Source organism: Oncorhynchus tshawytscha, unplaced genomic scaffold (genome assembly GCF_018296145.1).
Source record: "Oncorhynchus tshawytscha isolate Ot180627B unplaced genomic scaffold, Otsh_v2.0 Un_contig_2678_pilon_pilon, whole genome shotgun sequence".
NCBI lineage: Eukaryota > Metazoa > Chordata > Actinopteri > Salmoniformes > Salmonidae > Oncorhynchus > Oncorhynchus tshawytscha.
In genome coordinates this window covers 52828-78423 of record NW_024609785.1, presented here as the reverse complement: position 1 = coordinate 78423, position 25596 = coordinate 52828, and the positions used below count along the sequence as shown (strand labels likewise).

The 25596-nt window shown below is 47.9% G+C and overlaps 1 pseudogene; it reads right to left on the bottom strand.

Moving 5' to 3' along the window:
* LOC121845879 overlaps positions 1 to 25596 on the bottom strand; it is an 83504-nt pseudogene that overhangs the window by 25561 nt on the left and 32347 nt on the right.

Sequence of the window (25596 nt, the reverse complement as noted above, 5' to 3'; positions counted from 1 at the left end):
CTTAGGACATCTACTTTGTGCATGACACAAGTCATTTTTGCAACAATTGTTAACAGACAGATTATTACACTTACAATATCACTGTAAACAATTCCAGTGGGTCAGAAGTTTACATACACTAAATTGACTGTGCCTTTAAACAGAACTGTCAATTGGAGTCAAACCTGTGGATGTATTTCAAGGCACCTTCAAACTACGTGCTTCTTTTCTTGACATCATAAAATCAGCCAAAACCTCAGGAAAAATTACAGACCTCCACAAGTCTGGTTCATCCTGGGGAGCAATTGTCCAAACACCTGAAGGTACCACGCCCATCTGTACAAACAATGGTACGCAAGTATAAACACCATGGGACCACGCATGCCATCACACCGCTCAGGAAGAAGACGCGTTCATGCCTCCTAGATGAATGTACTTTGTAAAAGTGCAAATCAATCCCAGAACAACAGCAAAGCACGGTGTTCCAGATGCTGGAGGAAACAGGTACAGAAGTATCTATATCCACAGTAAAAATCTATATCCACAGTTACAAGTAGGCCGCTCAGCAACAAGCCACTGCTCCAAAGCTGCATAAATAGCCAGACTACGGTTTGCAACTGCACATGGGGACAAAGATCAATTTTTGAAAATGTCCTCTGGTCTGATGAAACAAAAAAATAACTGTTTGACCTAATGACCATCATTATGTTTGGAGGGAAAGGGAGGCTTACAAGCCAAAGAACACCATCCCAACCATGAAGCACTGGTGCACTTCACAAATAGATGGCATCATGAGGATGGACAATTATGTGGATATATTGAACCAACATCTCAAGACATCAGTCAGGAAGTTAAAGCTTGGTCGCAAATGGGTCTTCCAAATGGACAATGACCCCAAGCATACTTCTAAAGTTGTGTCAAAATGGCTTAAGGACAACAAAGTCAAGGTATTGGAGTGGCCATCACAAAGCCCTGAACTCAATCCTATAGAAAATGTGTGGCCTACAAACCTGACTCAGTTACACCAGCTCTGTCAGGAGGAATGGGCCAAAATTCACCCAACTTATTGTGGGAATCTTTTGAAAGGCTACACGAAACATTTGGCCCAAATTAAACAATTTAAAGGCAATGCTACCAAATACTAATTGAGTGTACGTAAACTTCTGACCCACTGTGAATGTGATGAAATAAATAAAAGCTGAAATAAATCATTCTCTCTGCTATTATTCTGACATTTCACATTCTTAAAATAAAGTGGTGATCCTAACTGAACTAAGACAGGGAATTTTTACTAGGATTAAATGTCAGGAATTGTGAAACACTGAGTTTAAATGTATTTGGCTAAGGTGTATGTAAACTTACGACTTCAACTGTATATTCAATGTGCTGGACAAAATGGAGGCTATGATTATGAAGTCGGAGCTCTTCTGTCTGCATTAATTAACAAGGACAACACACAGGTCTTTCCATCATTCTATAATTTTTCTGTGTGCAAATGAAGTCAAGCTTTCGGACAATGTCAAATGTGATATAGCGAAGCAACCGGGTTGAGTTGGGGGGTGCAATTATGCAGGTACTTTCCCGAAACGGACGACACAAACAAGTGGATTCGTTATCCCTTTCATGCCCTGCCTCCAGTCCACTTACCGATATCTGAACGAGAGAGCCTCATTGAAATTGCAACAAGCGGTTCTGTGAAAATGTTACTTAATCAGAAGCCACAGCCAGATTTCTGGATTGGGCTGCGCTCAGAGTATCCTGTCTTGGCAAATTGCGCTGTTAAGACACTGGTGTCCTTTGCAGCCATGTACCTATGTGAGAGTGGATTCTCGGCCCTCACTAGCATGAATACGGGCACAGACTGTGTGTGTGGAGAAAGACAGAACTCTCTCCAATACAACCCAACATTGCAGAGTTATGTGCACCTTTCAAGCACACCCTTCTCATTAACCTGTGGTGAGTTATTCACCATTTTCGATGAACAAACAAGGTTTTATACATAAGATAGTTAAATAAAGAGCAAAATTATTATATTGTATATTATTATTTGTGCCCTGGTCCTATAAGAGCTCTTTGTCACTTCCCACGAGTCGGGTTGTGACACAAACTGCCACTCATTCTGTTGCATCCTAAAATGCTGGGTTCTTTTACTGAAGACTCCGAAGCAAAATGCTGGGTTCTTTTTACTGAAGACTCCGAAGCAAAATGCTGGGTTCTTTTTACTGAAGACTCCGAAGCAAAATGCTGGGTTCTTTTTACTGAAGACTCCGAAGCAAAATGCTGGGTTCTTTTTACTGAAGACTCCGAAGCAAAATGCTGGGTTCTTTTTACTGAAGACTCCGAAGCAAAATGCTGGGTTCTTTTTACTGAAGACTCCGAAGCAAAATGCTGGGTTCTTTTTACTGAAGACTCTGAAGCAAAATGCTGGGTTCTTTTTACTGAAGACTCCGAAGCAAAATGCTGGGTTCTTTTACTGAAGACTCCGAAGCAAAATGCTGGGTTCTTTTTACTGAAGACTCCGAAGCAAAATGCTGGGTTCTTTTTACTGAAGACTCCGAAGCAAAATGCTGGGTTCTTTTTACTGAAGACTCCGAAGCAAATTAATAATAAATGGAACACAGGTATTTAATGTTCTCCTTAACACATTACAGTCGACTGCTATACAGTGTCTTCAGCCCAACCACCTCTACTCTCTACAGTGTCTTCAGCCCAACCCCCTCTACTCTATACAGTGTCTTCAGCCCAACCCCCTCTTTTACAGTGTCTTCAGCCCAACCCCTCTACTCTCTACAGTGTCTTCAGCCCAACCCCCTTAAGTGTCTTCAGCCCAACCCCTCTACTCTAACAGTGTCTTCAGCCCAACCCCTCTACTCTCTACAGTGTCTTCAGCCCAACCCCTCTACTCTATGTCTTCAGCCCAACCCCTCTACAGTGTCTTCAGTGTCTTCAGTGTCAACCCCCTCTACTCTCTACAGTGTCTTCAGCCCAACCCCCTCTACTCTCTACAGTGTCTTCAGCCCAACCCCCTCTACTTCAGCCCAACCCCCTCTACAGTGTCTTCAGTGTCTTCAGCCCAACCCCTCAACCCCCCTACTCTATACAGTGTCTTCAGCCCAACCCCTCTACTCTATACAGTGTCTTCAGCCCAACCCCTCTACTCTATACAGTGTCTTCAGCCCAACCCCTCTACTCTATACAGTGTCTTCAGCCCAACCCCCTCTACTCTATACAGTGTCTTCAGCCCAACCCCTCTACTCTCTACAGTGTCTTCAGCCCAACCCCCTCTACTCTCTACAGTGTCTTCAGCCCAACCCCCTCTACTCTATACAGTGTCTTCAGCCCAACCCCTCTACTCTATACAGTGTCTTCAGCCCAACCCCTCTACTCTCTACAGTGTCTTCAGCCCAACCCCCTCTACTCTCTACAGTGTCTTCAGCCCAACCCCCTCTACTCTCTACAGTCTTCAGCCCAACCCCCTCTACTCTCTACAGTGTCTTCAGCCCAACTCTCCAATACATCATTGAACTTTTACAGCCCTTGAATCTCGTAATCCAATCCAATCACTTCAATGTAAGAACGGAAAGCCCATTATCATTTGTTAATTCAAGAAACTCAAGCCCTGCATACAAATCCCCATTGGCTATTTACAACCACTTTACATCTAAACTCATTAACACATAACACATTTCTCAGTCACACCACACTCCTTCCTGGGAAATTGTCACTTTCCTCCGAAAACATCCTTGATGAACATCATGGGTTTTCCAAAAAACAGTTTTTTACTCATCATCTCATATACAACCTGTTTACAGATCCAATCGGTCCGGAGGCCTTCTGACCATTTTTTTGGCCTCGCCTGACGCTCTGGGCCCTAAGGCTCACGGCCTGGCACAACCTGTGTCACAACCTGTGCCTGTCACAGTCGTAGCTCCCAAGTCCCAATCAGAAATCTTCCACTTTGACACATTCAGGTCTTCTCTTTCATTGTGTTGCATCATCATTTGATCCACATGCTTCCTACACAATTTTCCCTCAGTCGGCACTAAGTAGGTTACAGGACCAAGTACCCTTTTGACAACCCCCGGGTACCCGTTTCTCTCTCTCTCCTCTCCGGTAAACTCGGGACAAGCACTGTTTGTTCCGATTGAAAACAAAACGAAGCCGCTTTCCCTGTTTCTTGGACTGCATGTCAGCTGATAAACTGGGTTTCACCAATGATAACCTTGTTCTAACCTGGCGTTTTAGAGGAACAACTCTGCTGGAGTTTTTCCAGTTGTGCCATGCTGCGTATTCCTGTAGGCAAACAGAAAGTCGCCCCCCTCCCCCTCCTATATGCTGTCCTGACCGTCCTGATGACTTGTCCTTCTCTAGAGCCTGTTTTAGATTCTGTACAAGTCGCTCCGTCATTTCAAGCTGCATGATACGAAGCTGATGTGTTTCACCCCCCATTCAACTGGAACAATGTCTCCATCTCTTTTGACACCAGCTGTGGCCCATTGTCTGAAACACACTCCTCAACTAACCTGTAGGCTGAGAACATTCCCCGGAGTGTCTCTACCCTGTAGGCTGAGAACATTCCCCGGAGTGTCTCTACCCTGTAGGCTGAGAACATTCCCCGGAGTGTCTCTACCCTGTAGGCTGAGAACATTCCCCGGAGTGTCTCTACCCTGTAGGCTGAGAACATTCCCCGGAGTGTCTCTACCCTGTAGGCTGAGAACATTCCCCGGAGTGTCTCTACCCTGTAGGCTGAGAACATTCCCCGGAGTTTCTCTAACCTGTAGGCTGAGAACATTCCCCGGAGTGTCTCTAACCTGTAGGCTGAGAACATTCCCCGGAGTGTCTCTACCCTGTAGGCTGAGAACATTCCCCGGAGTGTCTCTACCCTGTAGGCTGAGAACATTCCCCTCTACCCTGGAGTGTCTCTACCCTGTAGGCTGAGAACATTCCCCGGAGTGTCTCTACCCTGTAGGCTGAGAACATTCCCCGGAGTGTCTCTACCCTGTAGGCTGAGAACATTCCCGGAGTGTCTCTACCCTGTAGGCTGAGAACATTCCCCGGAGTGTCTCTACCCTGTAGGCTGAGAACATTCCCCGGAGTGTCTCTACCCTGTAGGCTGAGAACATTCCCCGGAGTGTCTCTACCCTGTAGGCTGAGAACATTCCCCGGAGTGTCTCTACCCTGTAGGCTGAGAACATTCCCCGGAGTGTCTCTACCCTGTAGGCTGAGAACATTCCCCGGAGTGTCTCTACCCTGTAGGCTGAGAACATTCCCCTCTACCCTGAGTGTCTCTAACCTGTAGGCTGAGAACATTCCCCGGAGTGTCTCTACCCTGTACTGTAGGCTGAGAACATTCCCCGGAGTGTCTCTACCCTGTAGGCTGAGAACATTCCCCGGAGTGTCTCTAACCTGTAGGCTGAGAACATTCCCCGGAGTGTCTCTACCCTGTAGGCTGAGAACATTCCCCGGAGTGTCTCTACCCTGTAGGCTGAGAACATTCCCCGGAGTGTCTCTACCCTGTAGGCTGAGAACATTCCCCGGAGTGTCTCTACCCTGTAGGCTGAGAACATTCCCCGGAGTGTCTCTACCCTGTAGGCTGAGAACATTCCCCGGAGTGTCTCTACCCTGTAGGCTGAGAACATTCCCCGGAGTGTCTCTACCCTGTAGGCTGAGAACATTCCCCGGAGTGTCTCTACCCTGTAGGCTGAGAACATTCCCCGGAGTGTCTCTACCCTGTAGGCTGAGAACATTCCCCGGAGTGTCTCTAACCTGTAGGCTGAGAACATTCCCCGGAGTGTCTCTACCCTGTAGGCTGAGAACATTCCCCGGAGTGTCTCTACCCTGTAGGCTGAGAACATTCCCCGGAGTGTCTCTACCCTGTAGGCTGAGAACATTCCCCGGAGTGTCTCTACCCTGTAGGCTGAGAACATTCCCCGGAGTGTCTCTACCCTGTAGGCTGAGAACATTCCCCGGAGTGTCTCTACCCTGTAGGCTGAGAACATTCCCCGGAGTGTCTCTACCCTGTAGGCTGAGAACATTCCCCGGAGTGTCTCTAACCTGTAGGCTGAGAACATTCCCCGGAGTGTCTCTACCCTGTAGGCTGAGAACATTCCCCGGAGTGTCTCTACCTGTAGGCTGAGAACATTCCCCGGAGTGTCTCTACCCTGTAGGCTGAGAACATTCCCCGGAGTGTCTCTACCCTGTAGGCTGAGAACATTCCCCACCCTGAGTGTCTCTACCCTGTAGGCTGAGAACATTCCCCGGAGTGTCTCTACCCTGTAGGCTGAGAACATTCCCCGGAGTGTCTCTACCCTGTAGGCTGAGAACATTCCCCGGAGTGTCTCTACCCTGTAGGCTGAGAACATTCCCCGGAGTGTCTCTACCCTGTAGGCTGAGAACATTCCCCGGAGTGTCTCTACCCTGTAGGCTGAGAACATTCCCCGGAGTGTCTCTACCCTGTAGGCTGAGAACATTCCCCCTGGAGTGTCTCTACCCTGTAGGCTGAGAACATTCCCCGGAGTGTCTCTACCCTGTAGGCTGAGAACATTCCCCGGAGTGTCTCTACCCTGTAGGCTGAGAACATTCCCCGGAGTGTCTCTACCCTGTAGGCTGAGAACATTCCCCAGAGTGTCTCTACCGTGGCTGTAGCTGAAGTGTTCCTCATACACTTTACTTCTGGCCAGCGTGAGTACGCATCTGTAACTACGAACAACTGGTGCTTTCCTTTTTGAGCTAAATCTACATGGATGCGCTGCCAGGGCCTCTCAGGCCATTTCCAAGGATGCACTGGTGCAAGGTTTGGCATGTGTATATTAGACTGACACACCGGACCACCGAAAGTGGCTCCTTGCAAGAGTTCTCATTTTGACCATGTCCCAGTGGGTTTTCCTTTTGACCATGTCCCAGTGGGTTTTCATTTTGACCATGTCCTAGTGGGTTTTCCTTTTGACCATGTCCCAGTGGGTTTTCCTTTTGACCATGCCCCAGTGGGTTTTCTATTTTGACCATGCCCTAGTGGGTTTTCATTTTGACCATGTCCTAGTGGGTTTTCATTTTGACCATGTCCCAGTGGGTTTTCATGTTGACCATGCCCTAGTGGGTTTTCATTTTGACCATGTCCTAGTGGGTTTTCATTTTGACCATGCCCTAGTGGGTTTTCATTTTGACCATGCCCTAGTGGGTTTTCATTTTGACCATGCCCTAGTGGGTTTTCATTTTGACCATGTCCTAGTGGGTTTTCATTTGACCATGCCCTAGTGGGTTTTCATTTTGACCATGCCCTAGTGGGTTTTCATTTTGACCATGCCCTAGTGGGTTTTCATTTTGGCCATGCCCTAGTGGGTTTTCATTTTGACCATGCCCTAGTGGGTTTTCATTTTGACCATGCCCTAGTGGGTTTTCATTTTGACCATGCCCTAGTGGGTTTTCATTTTGACCATGCCCTAGTGGGTTTTCATTTTGACCATGTCCTAGTGGGTTTTCATGTTGACCATGCCCTAGTGGGTTTTCATGTTGACCATGCCCTAGTGGGTTTTCATTTTGACCATGTCCTAGTGGGTTTTCATTTTGACCATGCCCTAGTGGGTTTTCATTTTGACCATGTCCTAGTGGGTTTTCATGTTGACCATGCCCTAGTGGGTTTTCATTTTGACCATGCCCTAGTGGGTTTTCATTTTGACCATGCCCTAGTGGGTTTTCATTTTGGCCATGCCCTAGTGGGTTTTCATTTTGACCATGCCCTAGTGGGTTTTCATTTTGACCATGTCCTAGTGGGTTTTCATTTTGACCATGCCCTAGTGGGTTTTCATTTTGACCATGCCCTAGTGGGTTTTCATTTTGACCATGCCCTAGTGGGTTTTCATGTTGACCATGTCCTAGTGGGTTTTCATGTTGACCATGCCCTAGTGGGTTTTCATTTTGACCATGCCCTAGTGGGTTTTCATGTTGACCATGCCCTAGTGGGTTTTCATTTTGACCATGCCCTAGTGGGTTTTCATTTTGACCATGCCCTAGTGGGTTTTCATGTTGACCATGCCCCCTGGGTTTTCATGTTGACCATGCCCTAGTGGGTTTTCATTTTGACCATGCCCTAGTGGGTTTTCATGTTGACCATGCCCTAGTGGGTTTTCATGTTGACCATGCCCTAGTGGGTTTTCATTTTGACCATGCCCTAGTGGGTTTTCATTTTGACCATGCCCTAGTGGGTTTTCATTTTGACCATGCCCTAGTGGGTTTTCATTTTGACCATGCCCTAGTGGGTTTTCATTTTGACCATGCCCTAGTGGGTTTTCATTTTGACCATGCCCTAGTGGGTTTTCATCCTGACCATGCCCTAGTGGGTTTTCATGTTGACCATGCCCTAGTGGGTTTTCATGTTGACCATGCCTAGTGGGTTTTCATTTTGACCATGCCCTGGTGGGTTTTCATTTTGACCATGCCCTAGTGGGTTTTCATGTTGACCATGCCCTAGTGGGTTTTCCTGGATGACCATGCCCTAGTGGGTTTTCATGTTGACCATGCCCTAGTGGGTACTTGTCCTGGATGCCCCCTGTTTCATGTCTTTATCCTAAAAGTACATGTAAAAATGCCCTGGATGTAGTTTGGATTGGTCTCCTGGTAGTCTTTGCCTGGATGTAACCCTGGATGTAGCCCTGTTCCCCCTCTATCCTGGATGTAGCCCCTGTTCCTCTATCCTGGATGTAGCCCCCTGTTCGTCTATCCTGGATGTAGCCCCCTGTTCGTCTATCCTGGATGTAGCCCCCTGTTCGTCTATCCTGGATGTAGCCCCCCCCTGTTCGTCTATCCTGGATGTAGCCCCTGTTCGTCTATCCTGGATGTAGCCCCTGTCCGTCTATCCTGGATGTAGCCCCCTGTTCGTCTATCCTGGATGTAGCCCCCTGTTATGTAGCCCCCTGTTCCGTCTATCCTGGATGTAGCCCCCGTCTGTCCGTCTATCCTGGATGTAGCCCCCTGTCCGTCTATCCTGGATGTAGCCCCCTGTCCGTCTATCCTGGATGTAGCCCCCGTCTGTCCGTCTATCCTGGATGTAGCCCCTGTCCGTCTATCCTGGATGTAGCCCCCTGTCCGTCTATCCTGGATGTAGCCCCTGTTCCGTCTATCCTGGATGTAGCCCCCTGTGTAGCCCCTGTCTATCCTGGATGTAGCCCCTGTCCGTCTATCCTGGATGTAGCCCCCTGTCCGTCTATCCTGGATGTAGCCCCCTGTTCGTCTATCCTGGATGTAGCCCCTGTTCGTCTATCCTGGATGTAGCCCCTGTTCGTCTATCCTGGATGTAGCCCCCTGTTCGTCTATCCTGGATGTAGCCCCTGTTCGTCTATCCTGGATGTAGCCCCCTGTTCGTCTATCCTGGATGTAGCCCCTGTCCGTCTATCCTGGATGTAGCCCCTGTTCCTCTATCCTGGATGTAGCCCCCCCCTGTCCGTCTATCCTGGATGTAGCCCCCTGTCCGTCTATCCTGGATGTAGCCCCCTGTTCGTCTATCCTGGATGTAGCCCCTGTTCGTCTATCCTGGATGTAGCCCCTGTTCCTCTATCCTGGATGTAGCCCCTATTCGTCTATCCTGGATGTAACCCCTGTTTGTCTATCCTGGATGTAGCCCCCTGTCCGTCTATCCTGGATGTAGCCCCTGTTCGTCTATCCTGGATGTAGCCCCTGTTCGTCTATCCTGGATGTAGCCCCTGTTCCTCTATCCTGGATGTAGCCCCTATTCGTCTATCCTGGATGTAGCCCCTGTTCGTCTATCCTGGATGTAGCCCCTGTTCGTCTATCCTGGATGTAGCCCCCCTGTCCGAACATATCCTGGATGTAGCCCCCTGTTCGTCTATCCTGGATGTAACCCCTGTTCGTCTATCCTGGATGTAGCCCCTGTTCGTCTATCCTGGATGTAGCCCCCTGTTCGTCTATCCTGGATGTAGCCCCTGTTCGTCTATCCTGGATGTAGCCCCCTGTTTGTCTATCCTGGATGTAGCCCCTGTTCGTCTATCCTGGATGTAGCCCCCTGGTCGTCTATCCTGGATGTAGCCCCCTGTTTGTCTATCCTGGATGTAGCCCCTGTTCCTCTATCCTGGATGTAGCCCCTGTTCGTCCCCCCCTATCCTGGATGTAGCCCCTGTTCGTCTATCCTGGATGTAGCCCCCTGGTCGTAGCCCCTGATATAGACCTATCCTGGATGTAGCCCCCTGTTTGTCTATCCTGGATGTAGCCCCTGTTCCTCTATCCTGGATGTAGCCCCTTGTCCATCTATCCTGGATGTAGCCCCCTGTTCGTCTGTCCTGGATGTAGCCCCTGTTCGTCTATCCTGGATGTAGCCCCTGTTCATCTATCCTGGATGTAGCCCCCTGTTCGTCTATCCTGGATGTAGCCCCTGTTCGTCTATCCTGGATGTAGCCCCCTGTTCGTCTATCCTGGATGTAACCCCTGTTCCTCTATCCTGGATGTAGCCCCCAGTTCGTCTATCCTGGATGTAGCCCACTGTCCGTCTATCCTGGATGTAGCCCCCTGTTCATCTATCCTGGATGTAGCCCCTGTTCGTCTATCCTGGATGTAGCCCCCAGTTCACCAGTCTATCCTGGATGTAGCCCCCAGTGGTCACCAGGCTGTTCGTCTATCCTGGATGTAGCCCCCTGGTCGTCTATCCTGGATGTAGCCCCTGTTTGTCTATCCTGGATGTAGCCCCTGTTCCTCTATCCTGGATGTAGCCCCCTGTCCATCTATCCTGGATGTAGCCCCCTGTTCGTCTGTCCTGGATGTAGCCCCCTGTTCGTCTATCCTAGATGTAGCCCCTGTTCATCTATCCTGGATGTAACCCCTGTTCGTATATCCTGGATGTAGCCCCCAGACTGTTCATCTATCCTGGATGTAGCCCCCTGTTCGTCTATCCTGGATGTAGCCCCAGTGTTCGTATATCCTGGATGTAGCCCCCTGTTCGTATATCCTGGATGTAGCTCCTGTTCATCTATCCTGGATGTAGCCCCTGTTCATCTATCCTGGATGTAGCCCCCTGTTCATCTATCCTGGATGTAGCCCCTGTTCATCTATCCTGGATGTAGACCCCCTGTTAGTCTATCCTGGATGTAACCCCTGTTCCTCTATCCTGGATGTAGCCCCTGTTCGTCTATCCTGGATGTAGCCCACTGTCTGTCTATCTTGGATGTAGCCCCCTGTTCATCTATCCTGGATGTAGCCCCTGTTCGTCTATCCTGGATGTAGCCCATTCGTCTATCCTGGATGTAGCCCCTGTTCGTCATATCCTGGATGTAGCCCCCCTGGATGTAGCCCCTGTTTGATATATATCCTGGATGTAGCCCCTGGTCCTCTATCCTGGATGTAGCCCCCACCAGTCCATCTATCCTGGATGTAGCCCCTGTTCCTCTATCCTGGATGTAGCCCCCTGTCCATCTATCCTGGATGTAGCCCCACCAGACTGTTCGTCTGTCACTGGATGTAGCCCCCCAGACTGTTCGTCTATCCTAGATGTAGCCCCTGTTCATCTATCCTGGATGTAACCCCAGTTCACCAGACTGTGGTCATATCCTGGATGTAGCCCCTGTTCGTCTATCCTGGATGTAGCCCCTGTTCACCAGTCTATCCTGGATGTAGCCCCAGACTGATATAGACTGTTCCAGTATATCCTGGATGTAGCCTCCTGTTCGTATATCCTGGATGTAGCCCCTGTTCATCTATCCTGGATGTAGCCCCTGTTCATCTATCCTGGATGTAGCCCCCTGTTCATCTATCCTGGATGTAGCCCCCAGTTTGTATATCCTGGATGTAGCCCCTGTTCGTATATCCATATAGTGGACTGATATAGACGGTGGTCACCAGACTGATATAGTAGCCCCCTGTTCGTATATCCTGGATGTTGCCCCTGTTCGTGGTATCCTGGATGTAGCCCCTGTTCGTCTATCCTGGATGTAGCCCCCAGACTGTTCGTCTCTCCTGGATGTAGCCCCTGTTCGTCTATCCTGGATGTAGCCCCCTGTTCGTCAATCCTGGATGTAGCCCCTGTTCGTCTATCCTGGATGTAGCCCCTGCTCGTCTATCCTGGATGTAGCCCCTGTTCGTCCACCCTGGATGTAGCCCCTGCTCGTCTATCCTGGATGTAGCCCCTGTTCGTCTATCCTGTGACCAAAGTAAGTGACACTGGACTGAAAAAAATGCACATTTGTCCCTGTTTATTCTGAACCCATGTTCCTGCAGCTCCTACGCTCTGTAAGTGGTCCTCTGCAGATGTCTCTGTGATCAGAATGTCATCTACAAAAGCACACAACCCCAGGTAAACCCTGTAAGACCTGGTCCATGATACGCTGGAATACAGCTGGAGCGCTTGATCCTCCATAAGGCCGTCTATTCATCTGGTATAAAAACCTTTCAATGTGTTTATAGTCAGGAAATGCTTTGACTCTTGATCGACCTCCACTTGCTGGTAGACCTGTGTAAGGTCTAACCACTTTGTGAACTGTTTACCCCCGGCTAGAGTAGAACAAACAAGTCCTGTGTCTTTGGTCACGACTGTGTACTGGTCCACATCCACCCATGCATTTACAGTCACCTTGTAATCATGACATATTCTGACCCCCCAGTGGTCCCCCCCCTGATATAGATAGTGATATAGATATAGACAGTGGTCACCAGGCTGATATAGACCAGTCAGTGGTCACCAGACTGATATAGACCAGTGGTCACCAGACTGATATAGACCAGACTGACCAGTCACCAGGTCACCAGGCTGATATAGACCAGTGGTCACCAGACTGATATAGACCAGTGGTCACCAGACTGATACCAGACCATATAGACCAGTGGTCACCTGACTGATAGAGACCAGACTGATATAGTCACCAGGTCCAGTGGTCACCAGACTGATATAGACCAGTGGTCACCAGACTGATATAGACCAGTGGTCACCAGACTGATATAGACCAGTGGTCACCAGGGGTCACCATGCTGATGTAGACCAGTGGTCACCAGAATAATATAGACCAGTGGTCACCAGACTGATATAGACCAGTGGTCACCAGACTGATATAGACCAGTGGTCACCAGACTGATGTAGACCAGTGGTCACCAGACTGATATAGACCAGTGGTCACCAGTGGTCACCAGACTGATATAGACCAGTGGTCACCAGACTGATAGAGACTAGGGTCACCAGGATATAGACCAGTGGTCACCAGACTGATATAGACCAGTGGTCACCAGACTGATATAGACCAGTGGTCACCAGACTGATATAGACCAGTGGTCACCAGACTGATATAGACCAGTGGTCACACAGACTGATATAGACCAGTGGTCACCAGACTGATATAGACCAGTGGTCACCAGACTGATATAGACCAGTGGTCACCAGGGTCACCAGACTGATATGACCATGGTCAGACCAGTGGTCACCAGAATAATATAGACCAGTGGTCACCAGACTGATATAGACCAGTGGTCACCAGACTGATATAGACCAGTGGTCACCAGACTGATGTAGACCAGTGGTCACCAGTGGTCACCAGACTGATGCTGATGTAGACCAGTGGTCACCAGACTGATATAGACCAGTGGTCACCAGACTGATATAGACCAGTGGTCACCAGACTGATATAGACCAGTGGTCACCAGACTGATATAGACCAGTGGTCACCAGGCTGATATAGACCAGTGGTCACCAGACTGATAGAGACTAGTGGTCACCAGGTGATATAGACCCAGTGGTCACCAGACTGATATAGACCAGTGGTCACCAGACTGATATAGACCAGTGGTCACCTGACTGATAGAGACCAGTGGTCACCAGGTGATATAGACAGTGGTCACCAGACTGATATAGACCAGTGGTCACCAGACTGATATAGACCAGTGGTCACCAGACTGATATAGACCAGTGGTCACCAGACTGGTGGTCACCAGTGGTCACCAGCTGATGTAGACCAGTGGTCACCAGAATAATATAGACCCAGTGGTCACCAGACTGATATAGACCAGTGGTCACCAGACTGATATAGACCAGTGGTCACCAGGGGTCACCAGACTGATATAGACCAGTGGTCACCAGACTGATATAGACCAGTGGTCACCAGACTGATATAGACCAGTGGTCACCAGACTGATATAGACCAGTGGTCACCAGACTGATATAGACCAGTGGTCACCAGTGGTCACCAGACTGATATAGACCAGTGGTCACCAGTGGTCACCAGACTGATATAGACCAGTGGTCACCAGACTGATATAGACCAGTGGTCACCAGACTGATATAGACCAGTGGTCACCAGACTGATATAGACCAGTGGTCACCAGACTGATATAGACCAGTGGTCACCAGACTGATATAGACCAGTGGTCACCAGACTGATATAGACCAGTGGTCACCAGACTGATATAGACCAGTGGTCACCAGGGGTCACCAGGCTGATATAGACCAGTGGTCACCAGACTGATATAGACCAGTGGTCACCAGACTGATATAGACCAGTGGTCACCAGACTGACTGATAGAGACCAGTGGTCACCAGGGTGGTCACCAGACTCACCAGACTGATATAGACCAGTGGTCACCAGTGGTCACCAGGCTGATATAGACCAGTGGTCAGACCAGTGGTCACCAGACTGATATAGACCAGTGGTCACCAGACTGATATAGACCAGTGGTCACCAGTGGTCACCAGACTGATATAGACCAGTGGTCACCAGGCTGATATAGACCAGTGGTCACCAGACTGATATAGACCAGTGGTCACCAGGGGTCACCATGCTGATGTAGACCAGTGGTCACCAGAATAATATAGACCAGTGGTCACCAGACTGATATAGACCAGTGGTCAGACCAGTGGTCAGACTGATATAGACCAGTGGTCACCAGACTGATATAGACCAGTGGTCGACCAGATATAGACCAGTGGTCACCAGACTGATATAGACCAGTGGTCACCAGACTGATATAGACCAGTGGTCACCAGACTGATATAGACCAGTGGTCACCAGACTGATGTAGACCAGTGGTCACCAGACTGATATAGACCAGTGGTCACCAGTGGTCACCAGACTGATATAGACCAGTGGTCACCAGACTGATATAGACCAGTGGTCACCAGTGGTCACCAGACTGATATAGACCAGTGGTCACCAGGCTGATATAGACCAGTGGTCACCAGACTGATATAGACTAGTGGTCACCAGACTGATATAGACCAGTGGTCACCAGACTGATATAGACTAGTGGTCACCAGACTGATATAGACCAGTGGTCACCAGGCTGATGTTGCCTACGTCTGGAAATGCCTTGGAGATCAATCAGTCGATCGTGATCAACCGATCTCCAAGGCATTTCTGTAAAAAAAAAGGAAATGATTTTGGGTTTGCATTTTTGTTATTCGTGTGGACTGTTGGCTGTAGGTGCACCTGACTCATCTGCCCTGCTTGCCGGGTAGGCCAAGTGTTCCCATTTTGAACCATTTCATGTGTCTGAACGTACAAACTCTGTATTCCCAGGCGGGCCCAGAGAGCAAATCAAGCGCACCATAGGCCTACCGCTGGCCAATCGGATGGCTCAGATTACCGTGTCTGTAGTAATTTAGCAGGCGGAAAAGAAAGCTACAGCAAAGTGGTGAGATTTCAAAACGTTTTTAAACCAAAGAACACAGCAAAGAGCTGCTGTTTCTATGAGAGAGAGTGTTCTTACTCAGCACTGTCAACACTTTGTATTCAGAGACTGTCAACGAACACAGCAAAGAGCTGCTGTTTCTATGAGAGAGAGTGTTCTTACTCAGCACTGTCAACACTTTGTATTCAGAGACTGTCAACGAACACAGCAAAGAGCTGCTGTTTCTATGAGAGAGAGTGTTCTTACTCAGCACTGTCAACACTTTGTATTCAACACTTAACTGGTTGCCTAGTGTGTTGGGGACAGAGAATAAAAGGAGTAGATTTCTGGGTGTGGTAGAATAGATTCAAGGCATAATGTACAGACAAGTGTAGGGTAGGATGTGAGTACAGTGGAGGTAAACCTAGGCGTTGAGTGACGATGAAATAAAATGCGCGTTCTTCTTATTTCCACTCAGCGCTGCAACAAGCAGAACAACAGTAATGAATGAATTGGAAAGTATATCTGTAGGCTTTCGTTGTTGTTATTATTAGCGGCTTTGGGTCTCTTTTAATATCAAGGAATATTTCCCTTTCTCTGTTCATAGGAGTAACAACATGAATTTGTGCATGAGGCAGAAATAATGCGGTGCGACACGATTTTCGCCATCAGCTGGAAGACGGTGTCCCTTTATGGTCAGTGTCAGTAGAGGAAAGGGAGAGCAGAGGGATGTTGAGAGACGGAGCCTCAGTCTGCTGAGACAGACCCTCAATCTGCTGCTCTCTCCCTCTGCTGAGACTGACCCTCAATCTGCTGCTCTCTCCCTCTGCTGAGACTGACCCTCAATCTGCTGCTCTCTCCCTCTGCTGAGACTGACCCTCAATCTGCTGCTCTCTCCCTCCGCTGAGACAGACCCTCAATCTGCTGCTCTCTCCCTCTGCTGAGACTGACCCTCAATCTGCTGCTCTCTCCTGAGACTCTGCTGAGACAGACCCTGCTCAATCTGCTGCTCTCTCTCCTCTGCTGAGACAGACCCTCAATCTGCTGCTCTCTCCCTCCTGAGACTCAATCTGCTGCTCTCTCCCTCTGCTGAGACAGACCCTCAATCTGCTGCTCTCTCTGCCTCTGCTGAGACAGACCCTCAATCTGAGACCCCTCAATCTGCTGCTCTCTCCCTCTGCTGAGACAGACCCTCAATCTGCTGCTCTCTCCTCTGCTGAGACAGACCCTCAATCTGCTGCTCTCTCCCTCTGCTGAGACTGACCCTCAATCTGCTGCTCTCTCCCTCTGCTGAGACTCAATCTGACCCTCAATCTGCTGCTCTCTCCCTCTGCTGAGACAGACCCTCAATCTGCTGCTCTCTCCCTCTGCTGAGACAGACCCTCAATCTGCTGCTCTCTCCCTCTGCTGAGACAGACCCTCAATCTGCTGCTCTCTCCCTCTGCTGAGACAGACCCTCAGACTGATCTGCTGAGACTCTGCCCCCTCTGCTGAGACAGACCCTCAATCTGCTGCTCTCTCCCTCTGCTGAGACAGACCCTCAATCTGCTGCTCTCTCCCTCTGCTGAGACTGACCCTCAATCTGCTGCTCTCTCTGCCAGACCCTCTGCTGAGACAGACCCTCAATCTGCTGCTCTCTCCCTCTGCTGAGACAGACCCTCAATCTGCTGCTCTCTCCCCCTGCTGAGACTGACCCTCAATCTGCTGCTCTCTCCCCCTGCTGAGACTGACCCTCAATCTGCTGCTCTCTCCCTCCGCTGAGACTGACCCTCAGTCTGCTGCTCTCTCCCTCTGCTGAGACAGACCCTCAATCTGCTGCTCTCTCCCTCTGCTGAGACTGACCATCAGATGCAGGCACCATCAGCCCAGTAAAATAAAAGCCAATTATTTAAATGTCTGCTCACTCAGTTGTTACTCACAACTAATAAAACAACAACTGATCTGAGTACTGGTGTGATTAGATGTTTTTTATTTAAATGGTCTGAACAACAATGTATTAGCAGGGCAATTCAAGCAAAGCCAATATGCAGTGATAATGTCTTCGGCCTATAGCCTACTGCACAAACCTAATTACTGCAGTACTGCTTTGAATAGGTTAATGTTGCATAGGATGATTATGTTTTAAGTCATGTTAAAATGTAAAAAATAAATAATGATCACTTTGCATTTTGTCTCAAAGTGATCATGACTCAGAAAGGGTTGGTGACCACTGATATAGAAGATATTATCATAGTCAATTTCCAGATTTTTTTATTTTTTATTTTACTAGCCAAGTCAGTTAAGAACAAATTCTTATTTTCAATGACGGCCTAGGAACAGTGGGTTAACTGCCTGTTCAGGGGCAGAACGACAGATTTGTCCCTTGTCAGCTCGGGGATTTGAACTTGCAACCTTCTGGTTACAAGTCCAACGCTCTAACCACTAGGCTACCATGCCAAATGAATGTTGACTCTTGAGAATGTGTGTGTGTGTATGTGCGTGTGTGCATGTGTGTGTGCAAGCGTGTGCGCGTGTGTGTGTGTGCGAGCGTGCGTGCGTGTGTGTGTGTGTGTGTGTGTGCTATAAGGGTTCTCAGGGCTTTGGGAGATAGGACCCGAGTGCGCCGTCCAACAGAATGCCTGACTAATTGGCCTCAGGTGTTTTATTATTTACTGTTCACCTTTTATTGTTATGTCACTTCTGTTTATCCATTTCATTTGCTTTGGCAAAACATATGTTTCCCATGACAATAAAGCCCCTTGAATTTAATTTAATTGAGAGAGAGAAAGAGTGCAAGTGACAGAGAGAGAGAGAGAGAGAGAGAGAGAGAGAGAGAGAGAGAGAGAGAGAGAGAGAGAGAGAGAGAGAGAGAGAGAGAGAGAGAGAGAGAGAGAGACTTCTCTATCAAATCTAAACATTTCAAACAGAAAACTGAAGAAAATGAACAATGACAAATGGTTTGATGAAGAATGCAAAAACCTATGAAAGAAATTGAGAAATCTGTCTTACCAAAAACATAGAGACCCAGAAAACCTGAGTCTACGCCTTCACTGTGGTGAATCACTAAAATAATACAGAAATACACTACGGAAAAAGAAGGAACAGCACGTCAGAAATCAGATCAATGTAACTGAAGAATCCATAGACTCTCTAACCACTCCTGGGAAAATTGGAAAACACTAAACAAACAACAACACAAAGAGTTATCTATCCAAAATGGATATGTATGGGTAAACCACAACTCTAACCTTTTTGGTCATATAACAGAGAACAAACAGCAAAAACCTATACATGATCAAATACAAATCTTAGAATAAACTATTATAGTCTACCAGAACCCACTGGATTCTCAAATTACACTGAATTAACTTGTAATGTTCGTCGTTGTCCTCTGATGAGGAGTAAGATAGATCGGACCAATTTGCAGCGTGGTAAGTGTCCATCATTTAATAAGAAAAAACGGAACACTACAAAATACAAAACAACAACGTGAAACAAACGGAACAGTCCCGTGTGGCTCAAACACAAACACGGAAGACAGACACGCACAACTCAAAAGTGAAACCAGGCTACCTAAGTATGATTCTCAATCAGGGACAACGATTGACAGCAGCCTCTGATTGAGAACCATACTAGGCCGAACATAGAATTCCCAAATTATAGAAAAACGAACATAGACAACCCACCCAACTCATGCCCTGACCATACTAAAACAAAGATAACATAACAGAACTAAGGTCAGAATGTGACAGTACCCCCCCAAAGGTGCGGACTACGGCCTTCAAACCTAAACCTATAGGGGAGGGTCTGGGTGGGTGTCTGTCCGCAGTGGCGGCTCTGGCGCGGGACGTGGACCCCACTCCACCATAGTTCTTCTTCGCCTCTCTCTTTGGCCTCTTAAGAGCGGCGACCCTCGGACTGGGGACCCTCACCACGGGTCCCGAATGGAAGGGAGATTCCGGCAGCACCGGACAGGCGGTAGACTCAGAACTACAGGACAAAATACAACCCTCCAACCCAAAAGGCCTGTGGTGTTGATGGTATCCTCAATGACACGATCAAATATACAGACCACAAATTTTAATTGGCTATACTAAAACTATTTAACATCATCCTTAGCTCTGGCACCTTCCTCAATATTTGGAACCAAGGACTGATCACCCCAATCCACGAAGTGGCGACAAATTGGACCCCAATAACTACCGGGGAAGAGAAAGCAACCTTGGAAAAATCCTCTGCATCATTAAGAGCAGACTGGTACATTTCCTCAGTGAAAACAATGTACTGAGCAAATGTCAAACTGGCTTTTTACCTAATTATCATACGACAGACCACGTATTCAACCTGCAGACACGAAATTACAAACAAACCAAAACAAAGGCAAAGTCTTCTAATGTTTTGTTCATTTAAAAAAGCTTTTCACTCAATTTGGCATTAGGGTCTGCTATATTAAATTGATGGAAAGTGGTGTTGGGGGAAAAACATACAACATTATAAAATCCATGTACACAAACAACAAGGGTGGGGTTTAAATTGGCAACAAATACACACATTGTTTTTCACAGGGCCTGGGGATGAGACAGGGATGCAGCTTAAGCACCACTCTCTTCAAAGTATATATCAACAAATTGGCACGGGCACTAGAAGAGTCAGCAGCACCCGGCCTCACCATACTAGAATCTGAAGTCAAATGTCTGCTGTTTGCCGATGATCTGGTGCTTCTGTCCCCAACCAAGCAGGGCCTAAGCAAGCTGGTCCTGAGGCGCTGTTCACAAACACAAACACACCCCACAGAGCCCCAGGACAGCAACACAATTAGACCCAACCAAATCATGAGAAAACGAAAAGATAATTACTTGACACATTGGAAATAATTAGAAAAAAACTGAACAAACTGGAATGCTATTTGGCCCTGAACAGAGAGTACACAGTGGCAGAATACCTGACCACTGTGACTGACCCAAACCTTAGGAAAGCTTTGACTATGTACAGACTCAGTGAGCACAGCCTTGCTATTGAGAAAGGCCGCCGTATGGAGACCTGGCTCTCAGGTGGGCACACTGCCCACAAAATGAGGTGGAAACTGAGCTGCACTTCCTAACCTCCTGCCAAATGTATGACCATATTAGAGAGACATATTTCCCTCAGATTACGTAGATCCACAAAGAATTCGAGACAGCAGCAATCCGTCACAGCAGCAATATGTATGTACTTGAACTGTTTGCATATAATATGACATTTGTAATGTCTTCATTCTTTTGGAACTTTTGTGAGTGTACTGTTTACTGTACATTTTTATTGTTTATTTAACTTTTGTTTATTATCTAGTTCACTTGCTTTGGCAATGTTAACATATGTTTCCGATGCCAATAAATCCCTTTAATTTTCTCTCTCTCTGTCTTTCTCTCAGTCTCTCTCCCTTTTCTCCCTCTATCTATGATTCAGAGGGTTTGGGTTTAAAAGCGGAAGACACATTTCAGTTGAATGCATTCAGTTCTCTCTTTCTCTTTCCCTCTCTCTGGTCAGCTACAATGGTGCCAGACAGAGAGGGGAAATGTGCCATGTACAACTAGCTTACTGTCACTGCATGGAGAGAGAGAGACAGAGAGAGAGACAGAGAGAGAGACAGAGAGAGAGAGAGAGACAGAGAGAGAGACAGAGAGAGAGAGAGAGAGAGAGAGAGAGAGAGAGACGGAGAGAGAGAGAGAGAGAGAGAGAGAGAGACAGAGAGAGAGAGAGAGAGAGAGAGAGAGAGAGAGAGACAGAGAGAGAGAGAGAGAGAGAGAGAGAGGAGAGAGAGAGAGAGAGAGAGAGAGAGAGAGAGAGAGAGAGAGAGAGAGAGAGAGAGAGAGAGAGAGAGAGACAGAGAGAGAGAGAGAGACAGAGAGACAGAGAGAGAGAGAGAGAGAGAGAGACAGAGAGAGAGAGAGAGAGAGAGAGAGACAGAGAGAGAGAGAGAGAGACAGAGAGAGAGAGAGAGACAGAGAGAGAGAGAGAGACAGAGACAGAGAGACAGAGAGAGAGAGAGAGAGACAGAGAGAGAGACAGAGAGAGAGAGAGAGAGAGAGAGTCGGAGAGAGAGACAGAGAGAGAGAGAGAGACAACACGGCGAGAGGAAAGGAAGGAGAGCAATCTAAGAACCAAACATCCATTCCTTGTCGTCTGAAACTGGAGCATGTATATGTGGGGCTGGTGAACGGCCTGGGGGATTTTCCGGCGGTGTGGGACGTCATGGGGGTTCTATCTGCGAGGACGAGGAGGGGGGCTTGGTTCTATTTTTCTAGTCTGTTAATAAAAATGAAATAAAGTTGTGTGTTAATAATGAGGTAACTATTTGGGCCAATAAATGTATTTTTAAAATCTCTCTCTCTAAAGGATGTGTTGCTATATATAACTGTTACACAATGTGTTACAGGACCTGCTGTCACGGGTTACGGTAACTGGGATACCGTTGCCGTATATAGAACCCTCCTGTCTCCAAGGAGAAGGTCTAATGGTGAACAGACGTGGGTTACCATGCCAATGTAATCACACCTGGCAACCGGGAGACAGTCGCCCTGACAACCAGCTTCATATACATTCCCCTGAGACACAGAGAGAGAGAGAGGGAGAGAGAGCCAAAGAGTGCCTAAAGCAGCACCTAGATATTCTGCACAGATTCTGGCAGACCTGGGCCCTTACAGTAAATCTCAGTAAGGCAAAAATAATGTTTTTCCCAAAAAATACAAATTCCATCTAGTCACTGTTGCCCTAGAGCACACAAAAAACTATACATACCTCGGCCTAAACATCAGCGCCACAGGTAACTTCAACAAAGCTGTGAAAGATCTGAGAGACAAGGTAAGAAGGGCATTCTATGCCATCAAAAGGAATATAAAATTCAACATACCAATTAGGATCTGTCTAAAAATGCTTGAGTCAGTTATAGAACCCATTGCCCTTTATGGTTGTGAGGTCTGGGGTCTGCTCACCAACAAAGACTTCACAAAATGGGATAAACACCTAATTGTGACCCTGCATGCAGAATTCTGCAAAAATATCCTCAGTGTACAACGTAAAACGCAGAATAATGTATGCAGAGCAGAATTAGGCCGATACCTGCTAATTATCAAAATCCAGAAAAGAGACATTATATTCTATAACCACTTAAAAGGATGCAATCCCCAAAACTTCCACAACAAAGCCATCACCTACAGAGAGATGAACCTGGAGAAGAGTCCCCTAAGCAAGCTGGTCCTGGGGCTCTGTTCACAAACACAAACACACCCTACAGAGCCCCAGAACAGCAACACAATTAGACGCAATCAAATCATGAGAAAACAAAAAGATGATTACTTGACACACTGGAAAGAATGGATAATTAAACAGAGTATTCTGGTATGCTATTTGTCCCTAAACAGACCGTACACAGTGGCAGAATACCTGACCAATGTGATTATCCCAAAATTAGGGAAATCTTTGACAATGTACAGACTTAGTGAGCGTAGCCTTGCTATTGAGAAAGGCCGCCGTAGACAGACCTGGCTCTCAAGAGAAAACAAGCTATGCAGGTAGCCTAGTGGTTAGAGTGTTGGACTAGTAACTGAAAGGTTTCTGGTTTGAATCCCCAAGCTGACAAGGTAAAAATCTGTTGTTCTGTCCCTGACTAAGGCAGTTAACCCACTGTTCCTAGGCCATCATTGTAAATAAGAATTTGTTATTAACTGACTTGTTGCCTAGTTACATATATGCTCACTGCCCACAAAATGAGGTGGAAACTGAGCTGCACTTCCTAACCTCCTGTCAAATGTATGACCATATTAGAGACACATATTTCCCTCAGATTACACAGATCCACAAAGAATTTGAAAACAAATCAAATTTTGATAAACTCCCATATCTAACAGAGAGAAGATCCAACAGAGAGACATCACAACAGAAGAGAGTACAACAGAGAGAGAGAGATCCAACAGAAAAGTTCAACAGAGAGAAGAACAAACAGAGAGAGAGAGGTCCAACAGAGAGAGAGAGGTCCAACAGAGAGAGAAGTCCAACAGAGACACTTTTAATCCAACAGAGAGAGAGAGGTCCAACAGAGAGAGAGAGGTCCAACAGAGAGAGAGGTCCAACAGAGAGAGAGAGGTCCAACAGAGAGAGAGGTCCAACAGAGAGAGAGAGGTCCAACAGAGAGAGAGAGGTCCAACAGAGAGAGAGAGGTCCAACAGAGAGAGAGGTCCAACAGAGAGTCAGACAGAGAGAGAGAGGTCCAACAGAGAGAGAGGTCCAACAGAGAGAGAGTCCAACAGAGAGAGAGGTCCAACAGAGAGAGAGGTCCAACAGAGAGAGAGGTCCAACAGAGAGAGAGAGTCCAACAGAGAGAGAGAGGTCCAACAGAGAGAGAGAGTCCAACAGAGAGAGAGAGTCCAACAGAGAGAGAGAGAGTCCAACAGAGAGAGAGAGGTCCAACAGAGAGAACAGAGAGAGAGAAGGTCCAACAGAGAGAGAGAGGTCCAACAGAGAGAGAGAGGTCCAACAGAGAGAGAGAGGTCCAACAGAGAGAGAACAGAGAGTCCAACAGAGAGAGAGGAGGTCAACAGAGAGAGAGAGGTCCAACAGAGAGAGAGGTCCAACAGAGAGAGAGAGAGGTCAACAGAGAGAGAGAGGTCCAACAGAGAGAGAGAGGTCCAACAGAGAGAGAGAGGTCCAACAGAGAGAGAGGTCAACAGAGAGAGAGAGGTCCAACAGAGAGAGAGGTCCAACAGAGAGAGAGGTCCAACAGAGAGAGAGAGTCCAACAGAGAGAGAGAGGTCCAACAGAGAGAGAGGTCCAACAGAGAGAGAGAGGTCCAACAGAGAGAGAGGTCCAACACAGAGAGAGAGGTCCAACAGAGAGAGAGAGGTCCAACAGAGAGAGAGAGGTCCAACAGAGAGAGAGGTCCAACAGAGTCCAACAGAGAGAGAGGTCCAACAGAGAGAGAGGTCCAACAGAGAGAGAGGTCCAACAGAGAGAGAGAGGTCCAACAGAGAGAGAGAGGTCCAACAGAGAGAGAGGGTCCAACAGAGAGAGAGAGGTCCAACAGAGAGAGAACAGAGGAGAGAGGTCCAACAGAGAGAGAGAGGTCCAACAGAGAGAGAGAGGCAACAGAGAGAGAGGTCCAACAGAGAGAGAGAGGTCCAACAGAGAGAGAGGTCCAACAGAGAGAGAGAGGTCCAACAGAGAGAGAGGTCCAACAGAGAGAGAGGTCCAACAGAGAGAGAGGTCCAACAGAGAGAGAGAGGTCCAACAGAGAGAGAGGTCCAACAGAGAGAGAGAGAGAGAAGGTCCAACAGAGAGAGAGAGGTCCAACAGAGAGAGAGAGGTCCAACAGAGAGAGAGAGGTCCAACAGAGAGAGAGGTCCAACAGAGAGAGAGAGGTCCAACAGAGAGAGAGAGGTCCAACAGAGAGAGAGAGGTCCAACAGAGAGAGAGAGGTCCAACAGAGAGGGAGAGGTCCAACAGAGAGAGAGGTCCAACAGAGAGAGAGAGGTCCAACAGAGAGAGAGAGGTCCAACAGAGAGAGAGGTCCAAGTGAACGTCTCTGCTGATACCAAGGCTTTCTGACCTCACCTGTCACCCCCCCAACCTGACAAACACACTCACCCTGCTGTCAGAGCTGGGTATCATGGCGTCAGTCATCCAGCATCCGAAGCGGGAGCCCGACGCTCTAACAGTGATAGGGATGCTCACCCCTGTTAATCGCCCACAGCCTGGGAGACACACACACACACACACACAGGTCACTATATATACACACAGCCTGGGAGACACACACACACACACAGGTCACTATATATACACACAGCCTGGGAGACACACACACACACACAGGTCACTATATATACACACAGCCTGGGAGACACACACACACACAGGTCTCTATATATACACACAGCCTGGGAGACACACACACACACAGGTCACTATATATAAACACAGCCTGGGAGACACACACACACACAGGTCACTATATATACACACAGCCTGGGAGACACACACACACACAGGTCACTATATATACACACAGCCTGGGAG